The 21642-nt window shown below is 41.3% G+C and overlaps 1 protein-coding gene and 1 pseudogene across 1 annotated transcript in view; both read right to left on the reverse strand.

Annotated features, from left to right (window-relative positions):
• Nucleotides 1-19800, reverse strand: part of luzp1 (leucine zipper protein 1) — a 45209-nt gene extending 25409 nt beyond the window's left edge. The window contains exons 1-2 of the mRNA XM_078276722.1: nucleotides 19492-19800; nucleotides 1659-1713 (exon numbers count right to left, since the gene is read on the reverse strand). The gene's annotated coding sequence lies outside the window, so the exon portion shown is untranslated. The remainder of the gene's footprint in view (nucleotides 1-1658; nucleotides 1714-19491) is intronic.
• LOC144535580 (uncharacterized) overlaps nucleotides 1-21642 on the reverse strand; it is a 28961-nt pseudogene that overhangs the window by 3951 nt on the left and 3368 nt on the right.

Below are 21642 nucleotides of genomic sequence, written 5' to 3' on the forward strand. Positions count from 1 at the left end.
CAGTATGGTATATATGTTTGTTTGCCACGCTAATGTGACTTCAGGCTACAGGGAAGGAAATGCGGCGCCGGCGTTTGTGCCCAACAGGAAACAGACTCACAAAGAGCAGAGGAGGGGCGGAAGAGGCGAGGAGGAGGAGGAGGAGGAGGATGAATAGAGCAAAAGGTGAGCAAATCATTGCATGTGTCTTGGATATAATATTTATACGTATAGCTTGTAAGGGGGACCCCGAATAGTTGACTATTCGATGATTCCATCTAAGGAGTCTATTAGACTACCAATCTCACAGTCGAATCGTCGCAGTGTCTGAAAATGTGGTTATAAAACAAAGGATCGTTCCATTCGGGCTATATGGGGGTGCAGAATGCCTCATTTTACATAGAGCTGCTTGTTTTTTCTCAATAAATCATGATATACAGCCAATTTTAGTATAAATACCAGCCTATTAATAAAACTGGTAATAACAATTAGAAGTAAGTAAGTGCTGGTACTCAGTACTGGTGAGTACTGGCCCATTTCAGGCAATGCCTATAATAAACTAAACTCAACTAAACTAACACATTATCGATGCTGTGAATCGATTTTGTCTGACTGGCAAACACAATCACACGAATAGCTATACTAAGGTATCTCTAGGTTTTAGAAAGCCATGTTTGTCTTTCATTTTTTTTTTTTTTTAAAGATTTTTTTTGGGCATTTGTAGGCCTTTATTCGACAGGACAGCTGAAGACACGAAAGGGGAGAGAGAGGGTGAATGACACGCAGTAAAGGGCCACAGTTCGGAGTCAAACCCGGGCGCGCTGCGTCAATTTTACACAGCATTAAATGTGACTACAATAAAAAAAGACAGCAGGAGATCGATACATTTTAAGAAATAATCAACGTTTTGGGAAAATGGAATTCTTGTCTCTCTTTCTGTAAGTTAAATGAAAAGAGCTAAACCACTCTCATGTCTGTGCGTTGGAGCAAGGAAGCAATTAGCTTTGCTTAGCATTATCCCTCTGCTGCTAGAAGCATGGGGAAACAGCTGGCATGGCTATCTGTAAAGTAAAGAAATACTCTTAAAAAAACAACAGTTTGAGGTTAGGGATAGTTACGTGCTGTAACTATTGCTTGGCGAACAACACACCGATTTTCCAGAGTCAAAGCTGAGAGAAGTACTAGGGAGATAGAAAACACTGCAAACTGTTTTTATATTCGCTTTCTCTGTACGGATTAAACAAATACGATCAAATGTGTGAGCTTTATAGGTGCTGGTAGGCGTATTTTAAAACTTTGCTAAACACCAGACTTGCTGTTTCCCCCTTTTCCCCCCCCCCGATTCTTCATGCTAAGCTAAGCTAATCACCCCCTCCCCCCGGCTCCACCTCCATACTAAACACACGGACATGAGTGGTATCAATCTTCACTCTCGAAGAGAAAAATTAAAGACCAACCATATTTATTAAAATGTTTAACTATTCCTTTGAGAGACCTAAATTACAATTGTGTTGAGTGAAGCATATAGATTGCATAAGGTACGAACCCTGCATTAGGGCAATAAGTAAATCGTTCACTGCAAAAATCTCTTCCACAGACAGTCGGTGACCCAGAGACACCCCGAATAGGTGCAGAAACAGGAAAGAGCAGAAATGAATCAACATGAATGCTTAACTTACATTTTAGATCCTTTTGGCGGTCGCACGTTAAGCTCCTCTTCGCAAAGTCTCCATCCTGTGGTGTAAAACACACAAGCAAGGCATAAGGTTAGTAAATGCACACACAACACACAAACACACACAATCTTTTACCATTGTTATGTTTGGCAGTTGGCAAGGCCCTGAGCCTGTGGCTGGGCTGACAATGCAGTCACTGTGGGGGAGATTGTTCACAGTCAAGCTATCGGGCTAAAGAATGAGCTAACTGCTCAGATATGGGACACATTCGGAAGGCTTTGCAATAGACTCATGCATGAGCAGACAAGTAGTGTTTGGCCACGACAACAGAAGGCCCTATTCAGTTCTCTGAGGAGGCACACAAACACACGCACCATTATCATAATCATCATCATCCTAGAAGCTCTCATCTGCTTCAAAACATGTGCTCGTTGGAGACACACACACACACACACACACACACACACACACACACACACACACACACACACACACACACACACACACACACACACACACACACACACACACACACACACACACACACACACACACACACACAGCATTCCATATGTTTGGTTAAGCACAGAGAATCCAGATTTAAGACTGAAGTCTGGACTGAATTTAAAGGATGGGAGAGGGAAGCGGAGGGAGGGGGAGAAATGGGGAAGAGGCTGAAGGAGAAAGGGAACATTCCTGTGAACTGTAAGCAGCAACAGGCCACTCTGGTTCAAAAACAGGAACACAGCATACAACATACATTGAAGAACGGACTACTAAGTCCAGGAGGTGCTCGGAATAATGAAAAGCTTAAACATCTACAGTTTCACTAAGGAAACTCAATCTGCTGAGGAAGTCTGTGTGAGACATTTAAAAGCTCCAGAACAAGCAATCAAGTAATCATTAAGTTGAAAAAGATTGACACCTGTACATTAAGACTTTTACTATAACACGGAAGAAGAGGAAATGGGAAAAAAGATGCAAGAAAAACTGTTGTAAAAGCAAGTAGGGCTGCAGCTAATGATTATTTTCATTATCAATTAATCTCCTGATTATTCGTGCACTTCATTAATGGATTGTTATTGTTATTATTTGAAAATAGAGGAAAATGCAGCTAATTTCCACATTTTCCTCATGTTGACAAGTCAACACGTTATTTCTGATGTCAGATTAAACATGATTTTGGCCCCTTTGGTCTGCCATAAAAGGTAACGTCTTCATATTGATGGTTTTTTTCAACCAACAGTCCAAAACCCAAACAGCTTCAATTTACCACCACAAAAGACGAGGATTAATCTGCAAATACTCACGTTTAAGCTGCGGGAACATGACTTCATAGAGTAACTTATTATCAAAACTGTTGCAAATTAATCAACTTATCGTTTAACGCTCTAAAAGTATGAAATATTCATAAACTGTTCAGAAAGAGGGTTCTCTTTTACGGAGAAAACAGAGGCAACTGATGTGCTCTAAGGCACTTCGATCATGTAAGTAGCTACTGATGGACGGAAACAACCAGTCTTTTAGTAGCTCCTGCCACTCTGAAGTCCTGTCTGTGTCATCCTTTCTGCACATCTTTTCTTTACAAGAAAGAGACAGGCCTGCTGCTCTGGACTTAGCTTTGTCATGCGAGATTCATGAGGACAGCCGCACAACACCGACACAGGTTTGCTGAATCATCTGATGTTCTCACGCTACACAACAATGCTTCTCGGCTGCACTCAACAAAATGTGTTATTGTGCAGAGTGCAACGGCAGCTTTTTGGTGTGCTGTGGGATCAATAAAACACAGCTTTTAATGAAAATATGTGATTTTACAAATGAGATTCAACACATTCTTAGCAATCCAGAAGAAGCCAAATACCCTGGTGACCAGAGACCACATGTTTGAATGTGTTGTTGGGCTGCGTGTGTGGAGAGGGGGGTCAGAGCTATTCATTCAGAGAGTTGGCCAACCCGTAACCAAGAAAAACAGCTGTCTCCTTCTCATCCCTTGCTCCCACTCGCTTGCCCTCACGCACACCGCATCTCAGGATGGGGAGGATTCATTCATTACTCAGCAGAATGAACTGAAACAGTATGAGGTGGCACTTCCTCCAGGGTCGTCTCTGAACCAGCCGTCAGCTCCCTTAACACTTTTTGTCATTTCCAGCACAATGTATCCACTTTACATACATATGTAACATATGAACAGAACTTAATCAACAGAACTTAGGAACTTATACAGTACTTGAAATAATTATGACTGATGAGCATATTTTCCAAATGTGTGCAATATCACACACAAAATAATCCAGATCATATCATCACATTATTAATACATTTACAAACCATAATACCGACATATTGCCCAGCCCTAATATCTTATTATCTGATGTGGTAACCCTAACCATTATCTGGTTGTTTTTTTTAATGCTGAATTTAAACTTTTTTACAAAATGATTTCAGTCAGAAATGAGAAAAGACAATCAGAAATGAGTGCACCCTTTTTACTCAAAATAAAAACACAGCAACCTTTAATAATTTTTCGGTATTCTGTGAAGAGCTAACTCTTGGTTCTGGACCATATTCTATCCATTTTCATATATATTCAAAAACAGATTGAATTCTGTGACACTGTGTCACTTATTGCCTGTCCTGACAACATTATCAGGCTCTGCAGTGTACCAAAGGAAACCTGTACAATAGGCGTCACTCTGTGATATGATTATCTGTCAAAACACCTCTGTACCAATGTCATCAAGATACATTTCTGTATCTTTATCGATCTAGTTGTATTTAAGCACTTCTAGTCCTGGCCCACAATACATGTCCAGTAAGTGTGCGACTACTACAAAGCAACACAATATTTCTTACCCAACTACAAACTTAACAATGTGTTAAAAGAGCACAAATAACCCTCTCCTCCCTTTTCATCTTTTCATTCTATATAAACATTTTTATTATGTTACGTTCATCTTTGAGTGCAGCTTTATCCCACCTACGTATAATGTGATATATATATATATATATATATATATATATATATGTATATATATACACACACACATATATATATATATATATATATATATATATATATAGTGTGAAGTTCACACACACACACACACACACACACACACACACGCAACTTACAACATATTGCTTCACTTCAATACAAGCACAGAAGATGTGACAAACTCTGTATGTGCCCATTAGTTGGGTCTTAATTAATGGCAATGTTTCAAAGCAAAACAGAAGCATGTGAGTGTCAAAAGAAAAGGACAGAGGAACCACGGCAAGTAAAACAAGAAGGGAAATAAGGGAGAATGAAAGAAGGGGGAAGAGAAAGATCATGTTCAATTTCCTCCCCTAGAGAACATTTCAAGGCCTGAAACTCCATCCTGGGTTCCATTGGCCAAGCAGGCCTCGTTTGCATGGGAGCCCATTTCCTGTGTGTGATTAGCAGAAGGGAGTGTGTGTGTGTGTGTGTGTGTGTGTGTGTGTGTGTGTGTGTGTGTGTCGCATACTGGGGGTTGCAGTTCAGAGAGGTCTGGGGTTGTTTTGTCTGCTTGGGGAGGAAAGGAATGCCCAAATCAAACACAGTGAACAGGATGCCTAGAGACAGAGAGGGACAAGGGAAAAAGACAGAGTGGCAGAAAGAGTAAGCAGATACACAGTGAAGAGAAAGACGGGGAGAGACAGGAAGCAGTCAGAGATCTAGAAAGTAGCAGACAGAAGAAGCTAAAAAACAAAAGAAAGGTGGGAGCACAAGAGAAAAACTAACTCCTGCCGACTCTGCTAGCCTGGGCTAGCTAGCCAGCTGGCCGGTCAAGTTTTCGGTTGTAAACATCAGAGTAAACACTGAGGAAAAGGTGGAGTAGATGAGCTCAAACTAGCAAGACCATCTCTGCGGCCATGTCATGACGACGAGTCGCTCATCAGGATAGGGACCTCAACTCACTAGCCTTCTGCTGACTCTGCTAGCTTGGCCGGTCAACATTTTCAAATGTAAACTTCAGAGTAGACACAGAAGAAATGTTGAAGATGGCCATCAGCTAGGACCTATGGTCCTAGCTGATGGCCATTGCTGATGGCTAGAATGCTATTTGCATTCTAGCTGAGCAGCAAAGGTTTTGTAAGAATTGGTCTACAAGCTGATGAGCTGTCAAATAGAAAACCATCCACCTCTTTAACTTCACCGTAAACCTGCAGAACCTGTCCTAATTTCTAATGATTTTCAGCCCTGCCTGTTCCACAAATAACAGCTGAGGCGTTCGCACACTACTGCTGACTACACAGATAGATTAGTGTCGACTATTTTTCATTTATACAACAAACAGTAGTATGACAACTAGCAATGTCACAAGACACCCTTAACAATATAGGAACCTCCTGGCATGTAAACTAGGCAAAATGTCAGGAGTCTTTAAAAAGGTCAAATCCACTATAAACAAGAGTTAGAAAAGGACTGCCAGTCTGCTGAAGAAATCCAGCAAATGGGATTTTAAAGCATTTTGAAGATGTAGTGTCTTGCTCAAGGACACTTAAGCAAAGTCAGCACTTGCTGGCACAATAGTTCTGAGGATGATATATCTAAGGATGATAGTTGTTCATACACATCAGGGTTGTCAATTGTTAAAATTGACAAATTACTGAATTCAAATTACTGTTGGCATGTGGACCAATTCTTTATATTTGTGTTGTAATAAACTGATAGAGCTAAACATTCTCAGTGTATATGCAAAACAGGTCGAGCATTGTACTCAAGCAGTGGCATTCCCAAAATGCAGTCACTCTGACATGGATGGATAAAGGTAAGGTAAATGCAACTGCCTTACAGCTACACAAGCTTGTCACTTACATGGCAAAGTGGGTTGTGCTCAAGTTAATTCATATACATGTTGTGTTAGTTTAGTAGAAGTTTTTTTTATTTTTTTTTTAAATACACACATTGAAGACACTAAGGTCGTGTATGTTTTCTGGCAATTTGCAGGTCTTACAGACCTGGGAAAGCATTTGAAACACGCACAAAGTTCAGTTACCAAACACTTCCTTCTGTTGTGTGTGTGCGAGCTGGACCCTGCCCATGCAGGAGTGAGCCATTCCTTGACTGGCAGAGCTGAATTGATAGGCTGCTATTGTTTCCTTTTAAGGTCAATTGTGTCTCAGATGCTTGGCATGGCTGAGAGTGTAAGATGCAGCTAGCTGGCTGGCAGGAGAGAAGAAACACTAATTTAACTGCATTCTTCTGTGCAGTCCACACCTAGAGAGAGATGGAGGAAGGGACGCAGGCAGAGAAAAAGATAGAAATAGAGAGAGTATTTAAGACATGTAGGAAAGAGCTAAGCAACAGGAGGTTGCAAAGCAAAATATTTGAAGAGGTTTAGCCAGACAGAAGCAAAAATGTATGACTAGAGGGTGAAAACAAAAAGGTAAAAACTACAGCGAGTTTGTCTAAGTGGGTGGGCGAGAGTTGCTCTTTGCCACGGGCACCAAGCTCTGCTGTACCCTTGTTTGCCGAGGCGGTCAAAACATGCCACCACATGTGGTAGGCCTGTTTGTCAAGGCCACAAGAAGAGCGTATACACATACACATATACATTATACAAGCATACATGTCAACCCATGTAGAGACCTAAACTTCTCACAGAGTGACAAACCATGTCATGTAAATCATCCCATGGTCTCAAGTTCACATTTGATTCCAAATTCGAGGAGAAGAATCCTGAGAAGCGTACTGTACCCTCTCACTGTACGTTACTCTGAATAAAAGGCACCAGCTAAATGTCTATAAGGCAATGTTGAAATATTCTGCTGAAGAGGGAAGGAGAGAGGAGGGTGGCACGGATGGCCAGACCGGCTTAGCTTCACAAATAAACCCAGACCTGGGAGAAAGAGAGGGAGCCAGCTGAAGGTTGGATCATAAAATATGCCTGGTATTCCATAATGTTCCACAGTGCGAAAATGAGCCACCCAGGGACTTGGGAGTGTTATGGGATTCCTGTGAGGCTCCTGTGTCTGAATGTGTCCACATGCACACACACAGACAGACGTACTCACACAAACAAAACTTAACTGTTGGCAGACATTCAATGCTATACCAGTTAAAAGTGTGACGTTTAATAATAAAAAGGTAAATTTCAATAAAAAAAAAAAAAAGATAAATTCAACTAGATAAATAATTACTGTCTTTACTATACAGTTAATACAAACTACAGTTTGGTTAAATTGTGTCTTTTGTTATACAAAAGACAAATGTTAGCCCAGGGACCACCATGTGTGTTATCACTGAGTGGTTCAATGTGTTTTGGTTACTACAGACATGCTCCAGTGATTCGGGCTATTTTAAATTCAGACAAAGTTCTGAAACAATTAGTCAGTTAATCAATAAATCAAGTAAAGATTTCTGAGAATTTACTGCTTTTCTTGGTTTTATGTTGTAATGAATTGAATGATTTGGGGGTTTGAACTGTTAGTCAGACAAAACAAGGAATTTCACCCTGGACCTTTAAAACGTGGGATGAACATTGCACTTCTTGTGTTTTATGAACCAAACAAATCGATTAATTGAGAAAATGAGATTAATCGATAATGAAAATAATCAGTTGCAGCGCTAATTTGAAGATATCCTCGTGGGCTCTGGGAAATGGAGGACATTGTTTCACTATTTTTGGACATTTACTTAACCTAACAATTCATCGAAAAGACTATCAACAAATGAATCAATTAAAATAATCATTAAATGGGGGAACTTGTAGCCTTTGTTGCACGTCATACTTCCCTTGTTTCCTGTCTGACTAATACACAAAAGGTGAAAAATAGAAAACAAAAATGAACTTCTTCTACCACTACTGCAAAAATATTGGACATGAAAGGGTTTCAAGCATGCCTCTTGAAGTAAAAATTGCACTTTAGCCGTAGTCTATTTTTATGGCCTCGCCATGGCTCACATTGTGCTGCTTCACTTCTCCTGGTTGGGACAGCTAGCATGAGAAGGAGCAATGTTGGCATGGGGGAAAAACCAGCCAACCCAGCCCTTAACTGCCCTTTTCAAAAGGCAGCAGTGTAGAGATCTCCTCCAAAATAAAAACCAAAGAGAAAAAGGGGGGGGGAAAGGGTACAGAGGAGGGGAAAGAGAGGCTGAAAATAGCCTTGCAGTCAGAGTGCATGCATCATCACCACAATGATAAAACCTTGCTAATGCATGGATGGATGGATGGATGGATGGAGGAACGGAGGGAGGGATGTCTGTTGGAAAGAAGAAAAACATCTTACCAGTTTAAAAAAGGAGAGTAGGTGAGAACAAGGGACAAACTAAAAATAAAGGAACTTAGTTAAATAAAAGGTCATGTACATGACGAAGGTTGTGACAAGTTGTTGAAGGTTTATAGCTTCACCAACCTGTTGTACAACTGTCTACAAAGTAAATAAGTAAAAGGAACAGAAAATAAAGTTAGGTAGAAACACAGCACATAAGACAAAATAGCCGGGGACGAGAGAAACAGAAGAGGGGGAAGTGAGCAATCGTCAGGTTGCCATGGCATCTGAACATTCCTCTCTCTCTGAGAACATGTATATTTTTTGATCACAAGAAAAATAATCTGCGAGAGGAATTTTATTTTGAGAGCCGCCCTGGAGATCCAAGGATTATAACAGGTCAGACATGAGTATGTGAGAGTGAGTGTGTGTGTGGATGTGAGTGTGTACAGCCCTAGTACAGTTGAGGTGGAGGAACAGGAGCAAAGACTATCGTGAGACAGATCATTTGCAAAGGAAGAGCATGTGAGGATCCAAACACAGACTGTTCAAGTGAACAAACATTCACACCCACTGTACAATAAAGTGATTTTATGAAGGCCACTTTTGAGGATGTTGACACATATCACAAGTTCAAAGTCCATCTTTCTTTTCACCAAACTTCTCAGTCTGCCGACTTCTTCCGTTTGAAGCGAATAAAAAAAAAGCACGTCTACAGCTCACCAATTTATATCTTGTTTGTTTAAAAAAGGTACAAAAACTAAGTGTCAAAAGGTTTTTACAGAGTTATGTGTCGACTTACAGTATATCTTTTTAGTTGAGACCAGTATCTTCCTCTCTCTGCTGGTTGCCTGCCTCTGTCTTCAAAAGACTATTTTGTATGCATATATCTCAAATTTGATGTTATATTCATTCAGAAGGTCAACACCATTTCGTGAGAATCACTAAGAGTACAAATAGGTGACAAATTAAAAAGGGAAAACTAACATAAAAAGGGCTATCTTGCACCCGGAGCAGCGTAGCCCACACCCGACGCAAGTGTCTTTGCTAGTTTAAGACCGACGCAGTTGTCAATTTTCCGTCCAGCGCCCACGTCGTTTAAATAGCAAATGCACCTGCGGCCATCTGTGCGCCCATGGGCATGCTAGTCTTACAGGGAGGTGTGTTCAGGTGCATTCTTGGCGTATTGCTATCTTGAGGCAGCGCAAAGTGATCGCGCCATTGACCAACAAAAACCTGGACTAAAGTCAATAACGTAGCATTTCCTAGGCTCATGCACAACGCGTGCACACTATGCTTGTTACGCACTCAGGGACGTGCAGCAGCACACAAACATGCAAAAGATTAAAAATAAAAAATATTACAATCTGAAATAGTATTATGATATGATCTGCTTGCACGCTTTCACTTCACGCATGAGCAGATAAGTTTCTTCTTCTGAAAATCTCTACTTCCTGCTTAGCAAATCCGCCAACATATTAGCAATGCGCCAAGGTACAAACGCGCCTGGCTTTTAAATGGAATGGGAGATAACACTGATTGGTTAATTGCATGTTACACCCAAAACACACCTTTGATTAAAGTACAACCCTTTTAAACCATGCGCCTGGCGCACTGACCCTTTTTTCCGCTGTTAAACTAGCAAAAGTGGATTCGTATACGCCCTAAACGCACCCGCGCCAGGCGTTTCACGCCGTGCACTTAGATCATTAAAATAGGGCCCTAAGTGTCTTAGGCCACGAAAAGCAGCCACAGCAACTTTATTGCTCCTTGGCATAGATTCTAAAAGTCAATGCGGCTCTACATTTGGTGTTTTGATGATGGTGGTGGAGAGTTCTGTTTACAACATTGATCTCTCATAGCTGTTCAATTGGCTTGAGATCTAAATGACATTGTTTTCATACTCAAACATTTCATTCTGTAAGCATCTGCAGTTGTTCTGCACTCATTTATTTAGGTTTTTCCTTTGCGACAGTTGTGGTGGTTCCCTAATCATAAGAAAAAATATCAGACGCATTAAAGCACAAGACAGACAGCAGGCACATTTGAGGTCGTCTCTCTGAGCCTAACCCAGAAACAGCAGCATCAGAGTCAGGACATAAACACCAAGTAGAAGTATATGATATTCTTTTTTTTTTCCTTTCTTTTTTTATTTTATTTATTCATTCATTTATTTTTTGGCATTTTAGGCCTTTATTATCGACAGGACAGCTTTAGACATGAAAGGGGAGAGATATGGGGAATGACATGTATCAAAGGGCCGCACGCAGGTCGGAACCAAACACGTAGACGCTGCGTCGAGGACTGAGCCTCTGCATATGGGCACTCGCTCTGTCATTTTGAGTTGAGACGCAGTAGAATAAAGGAAATGTTTTTCTGCAAGTTTCAGAAATATAAGGATTAAACCGAAGTTTTGGCTGGTTAGAAATGCATCCGTACACTCTGCTCCAACCCAGTCCTCAACACAGACTCAAGACCTCACGATGAACCCGACCTCTGCTGAGCACTGGACTGGTACCGCCACAGTGAACTCCTGCCAACCACTGTCACGTCAGTCAGTAGCCATCCGACTGCAAATAACAGGCTAAAACATCATAAATTCTAGGGGAGTGAAAGCAGTGAATATAATGCCACAGAAGAGAGGTTGAAAGAGACATATTACAGCTCGCTGCATATAAACACTCATTCAATTGTAGTGACGGTACCCAAGACATACAAAGCCTGCTGCTGGGTGAAGGACTTTGGTTCAACATTTAGCCTTTTATGGATATTATTGAGGTTATATATCTGTTTTGGGGGTAAGACATCGGTGTCAGTATGTAGGTGGCATGAGGAGGTATTTTCAGGTGCAGGATGTCCACCTTTCTTCCACTCCCTTGATCATTGTTTGTCTGGCTGCTCGGCCAGATCTCGAGGAAGAAGAATGCATCATGAACCAGACTGGAATGGCTCCTGAAATATGCCAAATATGCCCCTAACTCCCCTCCTTTTTCTGAAGACGTAGGCCTGCTTGCTAGCCCACCTCCCTTCTAGCCCCCCAACCCACAGCATTCCTACACTGTACTCAGCACCAAACGCATGCTTACTTACGATCACAGATGACTCTCTCACATAGAAAATGTTAAGGACATTAATAACACAAGTTTCCACCCAGCTGACCCAGACATGCCTTTTAAGGGTAAGCAGTTCAGATTTCTCTTTTCGTTTTATTCCAAAAATACTCCTGGCCCAAGCGGGAGAAGTGGGAGTGACAGGATCTCCGAGTTAGTGAGGTGAAAAGAGAAGGAGAGAGTGAGCGAGACAAGATAATAATCAGAAAGAGAGAGGAGAAATATTGGCCCGTTGAGGAGAACACCTAAAAAAAATAAAAGTGTGGCTAAGGAATTTACAAGAAATCTTAACTGTAGCTCTCCCCTGTAAAGTAAAAAAAAAAAAAGTCTCAGTCCCTTTCTCTTCTCCTACATGCTTTTGAAGTCTTCGTTGCACTTCTTTTCCCTTTTCTTCCAGGATCGACGAGGTAGCCATTTTTGAGAAGCTTGTACAGTGTAGGAATGAAACAGGCGCGCAGGGGAGCTTCTGTAAAACAACTTATTGGAGGCTGAAATGTCCAACAGAAACCAAAAATCCAAACACATAAACCAGATGGAATTTTTTTTTTTTTTTAAATCCCAAAACCAAGAGGGAACTTGTGTTTCAGGTCAACCTGCAAGCATGTAAAACACAAACACAGTAGCAGAGTGACCCACATTATTAGTCAATGTGGTCCAAACTCCAGCCATGTGGGGCTGCTGGCCAGGCTGTTCATTAAACATTATAGGACTTATCACCTGCAGCTATCAGGGTATATCTAACAGCCATAAACACATTCTTGGCCGGAGTGTTTTGCTAAATAAACTGGCTCTCAGCATGGAGGGCAGGGGGTGTGAGAGAAGGAGACAGTTTAAAAGAAAGACAGACGAAGCAACGATTTACATGCAAGAGCCTAAAAAAATCATAGAACTCCACTGTGATAACAGGATAATCAACCATGTTTACGCCAGTGATAAGCTGCAACAAGTTTACATCCGCACCAGATAATGTTATCGTTGGCAAAAGTAAGACAAAGAGGCAGACATGAGACTTCAAAATATGACTCTCATGAGAAACCTTTAGAGCAAAGTCCGATTCACAGTTAGCTTGAGCCTAGATTTAAGATCAACTGGAAGCAGTGGGGGAAACATGGGAAAGAATACATGAAATATCAATCAAAAGTACCACAAATAATAAATTACATTCTGGTATAAAGTAGCATATATGGACTCGATGCTAAGTACGTCTCCCTCTGCTCCCATGTGATAAGGAAATGGTAGGAAGGCAAAATAAGGACCAGATGGTGATTTTTTTACTCCTCTTCAGTTACCTTAGCTTTAGAACCACCACATGGTCAACAGCAGGGCAGATGCCTAGGTTTAATGGGTTCAGGGGAGCAATAGGTGTTCATAAATTAAAATTCCTGAAATATTGCACTAGGAAGCAGGTTGGAAGCCTGGTACAGGTCTGCATTACAACCGACAGATAATTTCTGAGAAACCGTGATAGGGGAGCATTGAAAACATCTGTATGCTGAAGAGTGAGTCTAGTATCTGAGCCAGTTTTATCATTTAACATAAAAAGGATGCCCAGAATTGCATTTGTTATCAGGGTTCTGCTAATAATCAGGGTTGTGTTCTAACAGCCACATGTTTGGGCCTAGTTTAAGTCAACGTTTTACAGTTTTTAACTTCTCTATCGACATAACATCATTTACAGAGGCCAAGGTACATTTAGCAGCTAAAAAGGTCTGAATGCTGTCATGCTATCCTCTTGGCTTGGTATGTGGCATTCAGCTACATACAGAGCAAAATTATTTACAAACTTAATTTGGAAAGTACGATTATAGCTCTGCGTTGAGTTTTTCTTCATAATGACAAAGGCAATGTCCATGTGCCAAAACAGCTGATAACTGGCTAGCCGGCTTGTCACATATAAAAGAATACAAGGAAATGTGTCATTCAGAGTGCCCAGCAGTACCCAGGGAACAGAGGTCTGGGTAAAGTTTCAGTAAATGTTTTAAAGACAATAGTTTTTCCTTAAACTTGATGACTCATTGTTGTCAGCTACTCGGTGGCAGAGCTTTGATTTTATGGACCTCAGATTTTGTCTCTGACCAAAGGTTTGTGCCAAGTGTTCAAAGTTGAACATTTAACAACAGCCTAATTTGCCCAAAAAAAAAATCCCATTTCATAACCACCCACTCATGTAACAGGTTCAATAGCCACACATAGTAACTCAATAACACGTCAGATGTCAGTTTGACTGACTGCTTAAATAAAAGTCATGGTTACACAATCTGGCAATGTTGCTGAAAATTATGACCAAATACAAGATACTAAATACAGTCAGAGAGGTTGGGAGGTGATAAGAATATGAGACGTGAATACTTTTCAAATTAAAGAAAATGAATGACAAACTCTGTCAAAGTGATTTGAGTTTTCATCCGAGAAAGAGTCTGGTTATGTTATCCATCAACAGTTTGTCATCATATATACAGTAAATACAATTACATATTTGGATTTAACCACATTGACCACCTCTTATTTCATATCAAGTGTAGTGGGCATCTTACTGAACACTAAGGCATAACATGGCTTGTAAATTCAATGTATAAAATCTGGCACACTGATAAAGTACAATAATTTAAATTAGAAACATGCTGAGTGACTACTTCCGACTGATATCTTTTCCTCCTGTTCTTAAAAATCAATGCTGTGTTGTCACTGATAACTGCTGTTGTGTACTGGACACAACATAGTCCCGTGCACCTGCAGCCTGGGCTGGAGCAGATCTCCGTGATGAAACTGTTAGGTCACAGAGTCACCTGTGTGTGTGTGGTGAGGCTTCAGTGAGTGACCACGCCACCACAGGACAGAAAGCCCAGTAGAGCAGCTGGTAATGAGGGGGCTGTTTGGCACGCTTTGGAGACTAACGAGGGATTCATTCACACACGCAGAAGAAATTGTATGAACAGAATCCATTCTTGCTGTGAAGTCTTAAATAGCGAGAGCACATATCTGTTGCTCTGTGTGTCACAGGGGTGTGAATCTTCACAGCTGAGATGGAGTTCTGGCTACTACTCGCTGAGTGATTGACACACTCTGCCTCTAGTATCTGATGACAGATCGACATGGCTGGGAACAGCAGTGAGCAAAAGTCACACACACACACACACACACACACACACACACACACACACACACACACACACACACACACACACACACACACACACACACACACACACACACACACACACACACACACACACACACACACACACACACACACACCTCAAGTAGTTTGAACTCCGGCTGAAATCACAGAACCCCATCCTGTCACTGACCCACCACTGATAAAGAAAGTTGGCAGGAAGGGCAGATAGGAAGAGGAGAAGGGAAGAGAGGGAAGAGAGGGAAAAAGGAGGAAGAATTAAAAAGTAAATGTAATGCGTTTAGTAGAAGATAGAGACAAAATAGAAGGAAGTGATGGGGAAAGAAAAGGTTGAAGAAGAACCATTTCAAGAGACTGATATACTTATTATGAAATATGTGATTATTATTACAAGTTCTCAGAACCCAACATTAAGTTCAACAACCGAGAAATTGGAAGATGTCTTAGATTTTTTGCTTAAAAAAAAATTGCAGCTTCATTTTCTGTCATTTGACTAATAGACTTACGCCTCCAACACATAACACACTCCAGAGATAGAGTATGTACATGCACAGTCTCATTTAGGCGTCTTTATGGTATTAAGCAATCCTCCTCCACGTCTGGTAATAGACAGACAGCAACTCCAGCTGGCCTGCGTATTGTCAACAGCAGCCTCTGTCCCGGATCCTGAGCCCATTATTGCATTATCACAAAACACACACACTCACAAAAGGATATACACTACACACACAGGCTGTGTGTGGGCTTTAATACAAGCCTCTAAAAGACCATGATTTATCTGTGCTATTTCAAGGAGGTCCACAAATTGTAATGCCTGTAATATCACTGTGTCCTGTGTGTGCATCCTCCGCTGCTCTATTCCTGGGTGAGAGGGTTACGGAGGCTAAAAGTGAGAGTCTACCACTAATAACTAACACCATCCGGTTTTGTTTTTACCGTTTTACGATATTCCTATGATAAGGAACAAGCCACACTGACAATTTAAGTTGTCATTATGTTTACAATTAATCGATCGTCAGTAAATTAATCTGCAACTGTTTTTTTATATTTTATTTGCATGCACTTGCAACAAATGATGTCAATGTCCAGGTACTGTAATTCCACACTGATGTGACGGTACTACACTAACAGCAGGGGCTCTGTGCATAAACCTTGATGTGCAGAGTAGCAGTAATATTACCACCGACAAGCTGGGTTTGACATTCCCAGCGGTTTGATTCTCCCAGGCAGAAAACCTCAATATTTTAATTTAATCCCCGGAGCAGTCATTTAGCCACTCCGTAATCCCCAGGTCCAGTGCTTAGTCTGATAATTACCCTTATTGGACACCCATAATGATTAGTTTTTGGTTTCACCCAAAGCAGTGCAGGCAGTTTCATAGGGCGGTCGCGGCGTTCTGCGGAGTGGAAAACCAATCATGCGTGGTATAGCCCAGGTCATAAAAGACTAGCGAGGGGTATGATTATTACTTTGCATGGCAGGCGACAACTCCTGGACAGGACATGGTGCAAACTCTGTCTTTCCCTTGTTAGCAACGAGATCCCTTTAAAGATCACAAAACAGGTGGTGGTGGCACTCTTCACTCTATCACTGCACTAAGGAATCATGTTTACTTGGAAATTAATCTTTCCTGAGAGTCAATTTAACCAAACCTAACTTGGAGTATGATTTCCCAAGACTGTAAACGCATGGATCAAGCAGTGATCAGGGAAAATGTAAAGGCTCCGACTCACACACCCGACGGCCGACCGTCAGCAGAAAAGGAAGTCGGACTGACTGACCGAAGCGACGCCGACTTGAGCGTATGTTCTGCGCGTGCGTGAGACGTAATACGTCTCCCTAACAGCAGGCGGCGCTAACCTGTATTGTCACCCAAAACATTAAAACCGGCAGCTGATTGGACGAACGCGTGGGTCTGGCTTCTCCATTTTCAAATCCAGACCATAATGGCGGCTCGTTCGGAATACGATCTCGTATTTTACAAAAAAGTTCACCTAAATGTGTTTCTGAAAACATTTTGAACGAGAAATAGGTCATGCAGTTGCTGAATCGGTCAGTTTAAAAGATTTTTGTCAGATTTTGAGAGGCGTTCATTACGCTCTTCATTTCCGGGTTAGCACTCCACCAATCAGATTGGTCATTGAGTCCGACTGCCCACTGGCCGATTCAACAAGTCAAATCGGCCGAAATAAAGGCCGACGGTTCCGCCGACTGACGACGGCACGGAACACACCGAACAGACTCGAGTCACTGACCTTGCCAGACTGTCCGACAGCCAATAATCGGGTTGGTGTGTCAGCGCCTTAAGACATATCACTCTTCACTTTGCTGGTACTCTCATTTAACTTTCCTTTTGCATTTATCCCAACATTTCAAAACTGACAGCATAAACTGCAGACATTCCCTCCACATGCGGTGTCACAATCCCCTCGAAAATACCATAGGAAACCCTATTTGCACATCTTCCGACATGACAAACTGCCATGCTAAGTTCCTGTGCAGAGTCCAGGAGGAAAGGGGGTTCACAGCAGCTCAAGCTGGTTTAATCTACAGCTGGCTGGGAGGGCGAGCCTTACTGGAAAGTCATCAGTGATTTTTTTTTGTCTCCATGTCTGAAACAGGTCAAGGCAGGTCCCCTTCCATCTCCTTCTCTCCCTGTGCTGCTCTTTACAAGCCCCACCTGGCAGATAAGTATTCCACCACTACAACTACCTTTTCTGACACACACACACACACACACACACACACACACACACACACACACACACACACACACACACACACACACACACACACACACACACACACACGGCTCTGCCACCTTAGTTTCATAAATGTATGTGTAGCCTATGCAGCACAACACATTCCACCTTACATGAAGGAAAACAAACACACACATACTCAAACAGAACAAAGCATGTTTTGCAACTTCTCGTTATTGGTTTTTAGTTATGGTTTAATGTGTCAACTTGAATTAATTTAGTGTATAAAATGTTGAACATTGTGTAAAACACCTATCAGAGTCTTCTAAAGCTGTAGGTGACATCTTCAAATTGTGTGGGTTTTTTTTTTTAGTTTTTTACAATAAACAATCCAAAAACCCAAAATATTCACATAGAGAAAAGCAACACATCCTCACATTTGAGAAGCTGGAACCATTTGGCATTGTCCTTGTCCAATTGATGCATGAGATCAAAAGCTGATTCAATTCTTTTACATTGAGGTTGTCCACCATTCAAAACTGACCCATGCACACAGGAACATGTGCACAGCTCACTTATCATTACTGTCTTCCAGCTGCTGTCAAAATGACTTAATTAACAGTGAACTAATTCAACAGATTAAAGACCTAAATACAGGGTGTTCAAATGACATTCAGTGTAAAACCACTATAATATTATTTCGGTGGTATGTAATCCATTCCTGGGTGAGGGTAATGTCCTTATGATGATTTTATAGTGCCCTAAGTGTGATTTAGCTAACCCCAAAATATAATTTAGCCAGTCAATATACTGTATGCCAAGTTACAAAAACAACTGCAGCAGCTACTAACATAATATCATATCTACCACATATAGCTTACAGTATCTCCTTTCTGTATACACACTGACTCTAAAGTGTAGAAAATAGGCTACGTTTGTATGGGTAAACTGTTTTCATGCTTCCTGATGGTAAAGAGGGCCAAAAACAGTGCCTTTGGCAGACAAAGTCTAGAAATGCTAGCTTGTGTGGCTGATCCTGAATATCAACAAAAGAAACTGAAACTTCATTCATAAAAGTAACCTAAAATCCCTAACTAAACAGTTAGACAGTTTGGTAAGTTACATTTTGAAGATAATATCCTTTCCAAAACATAGACTAGTATGCACATGAATATCAAGAGCATGTAACGTTTCGAGTAGCCAACACTTTTTAAAAATAGTTTTCATTAACCCCATGTTCTGAACTACATAGCTTGTTATGCAGCAGCCTATATGAAAAAGCTTGGCGTCATTAAGTGCGTAGACGCAAGCGAATCGCAAACATTAAACAAGTATGCCGCCAAATGCTTAAAACCTTGTAAAAACTTCGACGTGTTAACGAAATAAGATCTAAATGTTGTATGCACCGCTACATTTTAACCACCTGAGGTTTTCACCGCAGTCCTGGTTGCTTCCTTTTGGCTACAAAACGAGCAGAGGAGGAGGAGAAGGACAAGGAGGAGGAGGGTGAAAGAACTTGCCGCAGTTCAGACTTCTGCAGTCCCGACTGAGTGGATCCAACTCAGGAAGCCGCTGTCTGAACCCCCAAAACCGTGTTCCCACGTTCCCAATCAAACCCAAACACACAAAAAATAAAGATTCAAATTTACCTTAGCTGGTCCACCGCCGGGTCAGAAAAACGTAGCGGTAAATCCACAACTTCACACGGTTTGAGCTCATGCGGACGGTAGGACTCGCTGCTGCCGACACGGCGAGAACAAGTTCATCCACATATTCTCAGATACAACCAGAGAGTTGAGGCGACAGGGGGGACTGCGTTTTTTGGCTTCCCACTTTCCCTAAATCACTTTCGTCAGTTCTTTCCTCTCAGATATTCCCCTCCCTGGTCCGTTTGAGATCAAACCATCACATTCCACCGCGTCCTTAACAATGAAAAAAGGTGGGTTTTCCTTTACTGCTGCCGGAGGACCCACCCCTCGGGATGACTCTGCCCTGTCTGACCGCAAAGAGAACGCCCTTCCCGGCTGCGAGGTCCCGCCTCTCTTCCCCACATAACATAGGCAAGTCTGGCCGGTGGGAGGATGAATCCAAACTGAGGTTGTGTGGAGTATTTTAATATATTCCTAGTTTATATATTGTGTGTGAAGAGAGCTTAACTCGGAGTATATTCAAATACTACACCAGTAACAACTCAAGTAATCCACAAATACAAAGATATCAAAACAAATAAGTCCATAAATTAAGTTGTGTATAATAAAGTGAAATAACACAGGGAAAAAGTATTGAACACACTTGCTGAAATGTATGTAATACTTAGTAGAAAAGCCTTTGTTGGTAATGACGCTTCAAGACGCCTCCTGTATGAAGAAACTAGTCGCACACATTGCTCAGCTGTGATTTTTGCCCATTCTTCCACACAAACTGTCTTCAAATCTTGAAGGTTCCGGGGGCATCTTCTATGAACTCTGATCTTCAGTTCTTTCCAGAGGTTTTCAATTGGATTCAAGTCGGGTGATTTACTGGGCCATTCTAATTTTCTTTCTCTGAAACCAAGTGACCTTGGCTGTGTGTTTGGGATCATTGTCTTGCTGAAATGTTTCATCTTCAGCATCCTGGTGGATGGCAGCAGATTCTTATCAAGAATGTCACGGTACATTTCTCCATTCATCCTTCCTTCAATTATATGAAGTCTGCCAGTGCCAGATGCTGAAAAACAGCCCCACACCATGACGCTCCCACCTCCAAACTTCACTGTTGGTATGTTGTTTTTAGGATGATGTGCAGTGCCATTTCTCCTCCAAACATGGTGTATGCTATGACAGCCAAAGAGTTCAATTTTGGTCTCATCTGACCAGATTATATTCTCCCAGTATGTCATTGGCTTGTCCAGATGTTGTGCAGCAAACTTTAAGCAAGCTTCCACATGCCTTTTCTTGAGCAGTGTAGTCGTAGTGGATAGAGGCCATGGCGGTTGAGTGCATTACTAATTGTTTTCTTTGAAACAACTGTACCTGCTTCTTCCAAGTCTTTCTGAAGATGTCCGCGAATGGTCCTTGGTTCTTTGACAACTCTTCTAAGTATTCTATGGACTCCTCTGTCAGAAATCTTGCGAGGAGCACCTGGTCGTGGCCGGTTAAGGGTCAAATGATGTTCTTTCCACTTCCGGATAATGGCCCCAACAGTGCTCACTGGAACTTTCAGAAGTTTAGATATTCGTCTGTAACCAATGCCATCTTTATGTTTTTCTACAATAAGCTTGCGAAGGTCTTGGGACAGCTTGAAATGCTTCTTGAGTGACACCTTGGTAATGAGAAACCTTTATATATATATATATATAAATATATAAATATATAAATATATATATATATATATATATATATATATATATATATACACAGTTTAAGTCCCTATTGCAATAGCCTATTTACATGTAGTCATGGAATTAAGTACCAAGATTATCATATAGTCGCTATAAACTTAATGAGCAACACCCATAGCAATGTTACAAGAGTCTATAAGTAAGCAAAAGGAAAAATAATGCTAAAATATAAATACTGTTAAGATTACTAGGTCTATATTTCCAGTAGCATCGACATGTGTCTATGACAGACAGTGTCATAATGCTTTTTTTGGTTCGTGTGCAGTGTAGTGCCCATAAACTGACTGCCACAAAAATGCTGATTATTCTGCATATGCTTATAAATGTGCAAATACCACAATTAACGTTATGCAACTTTTATGATGTCAGGTTGAGAAATGCAAGTGGCATTTCTGTGATTAATGTTCTGTGTGGAATTTAA

This window comes from Sander vitreus, chromosome 20, assembly GCF_031162955.1.
Source record: "Sander vitreus isolate 19-12246 chromosome 20, sanVit1, whole genome shotgun sequence".
In the NCBI taxonomy this organism is placed as follows: domain Eukaryota; kingdom Metazoa; phylum Chordata; class Actinopteri; order Perciformes; family Percidae; genus Sander; species Sander vitreus.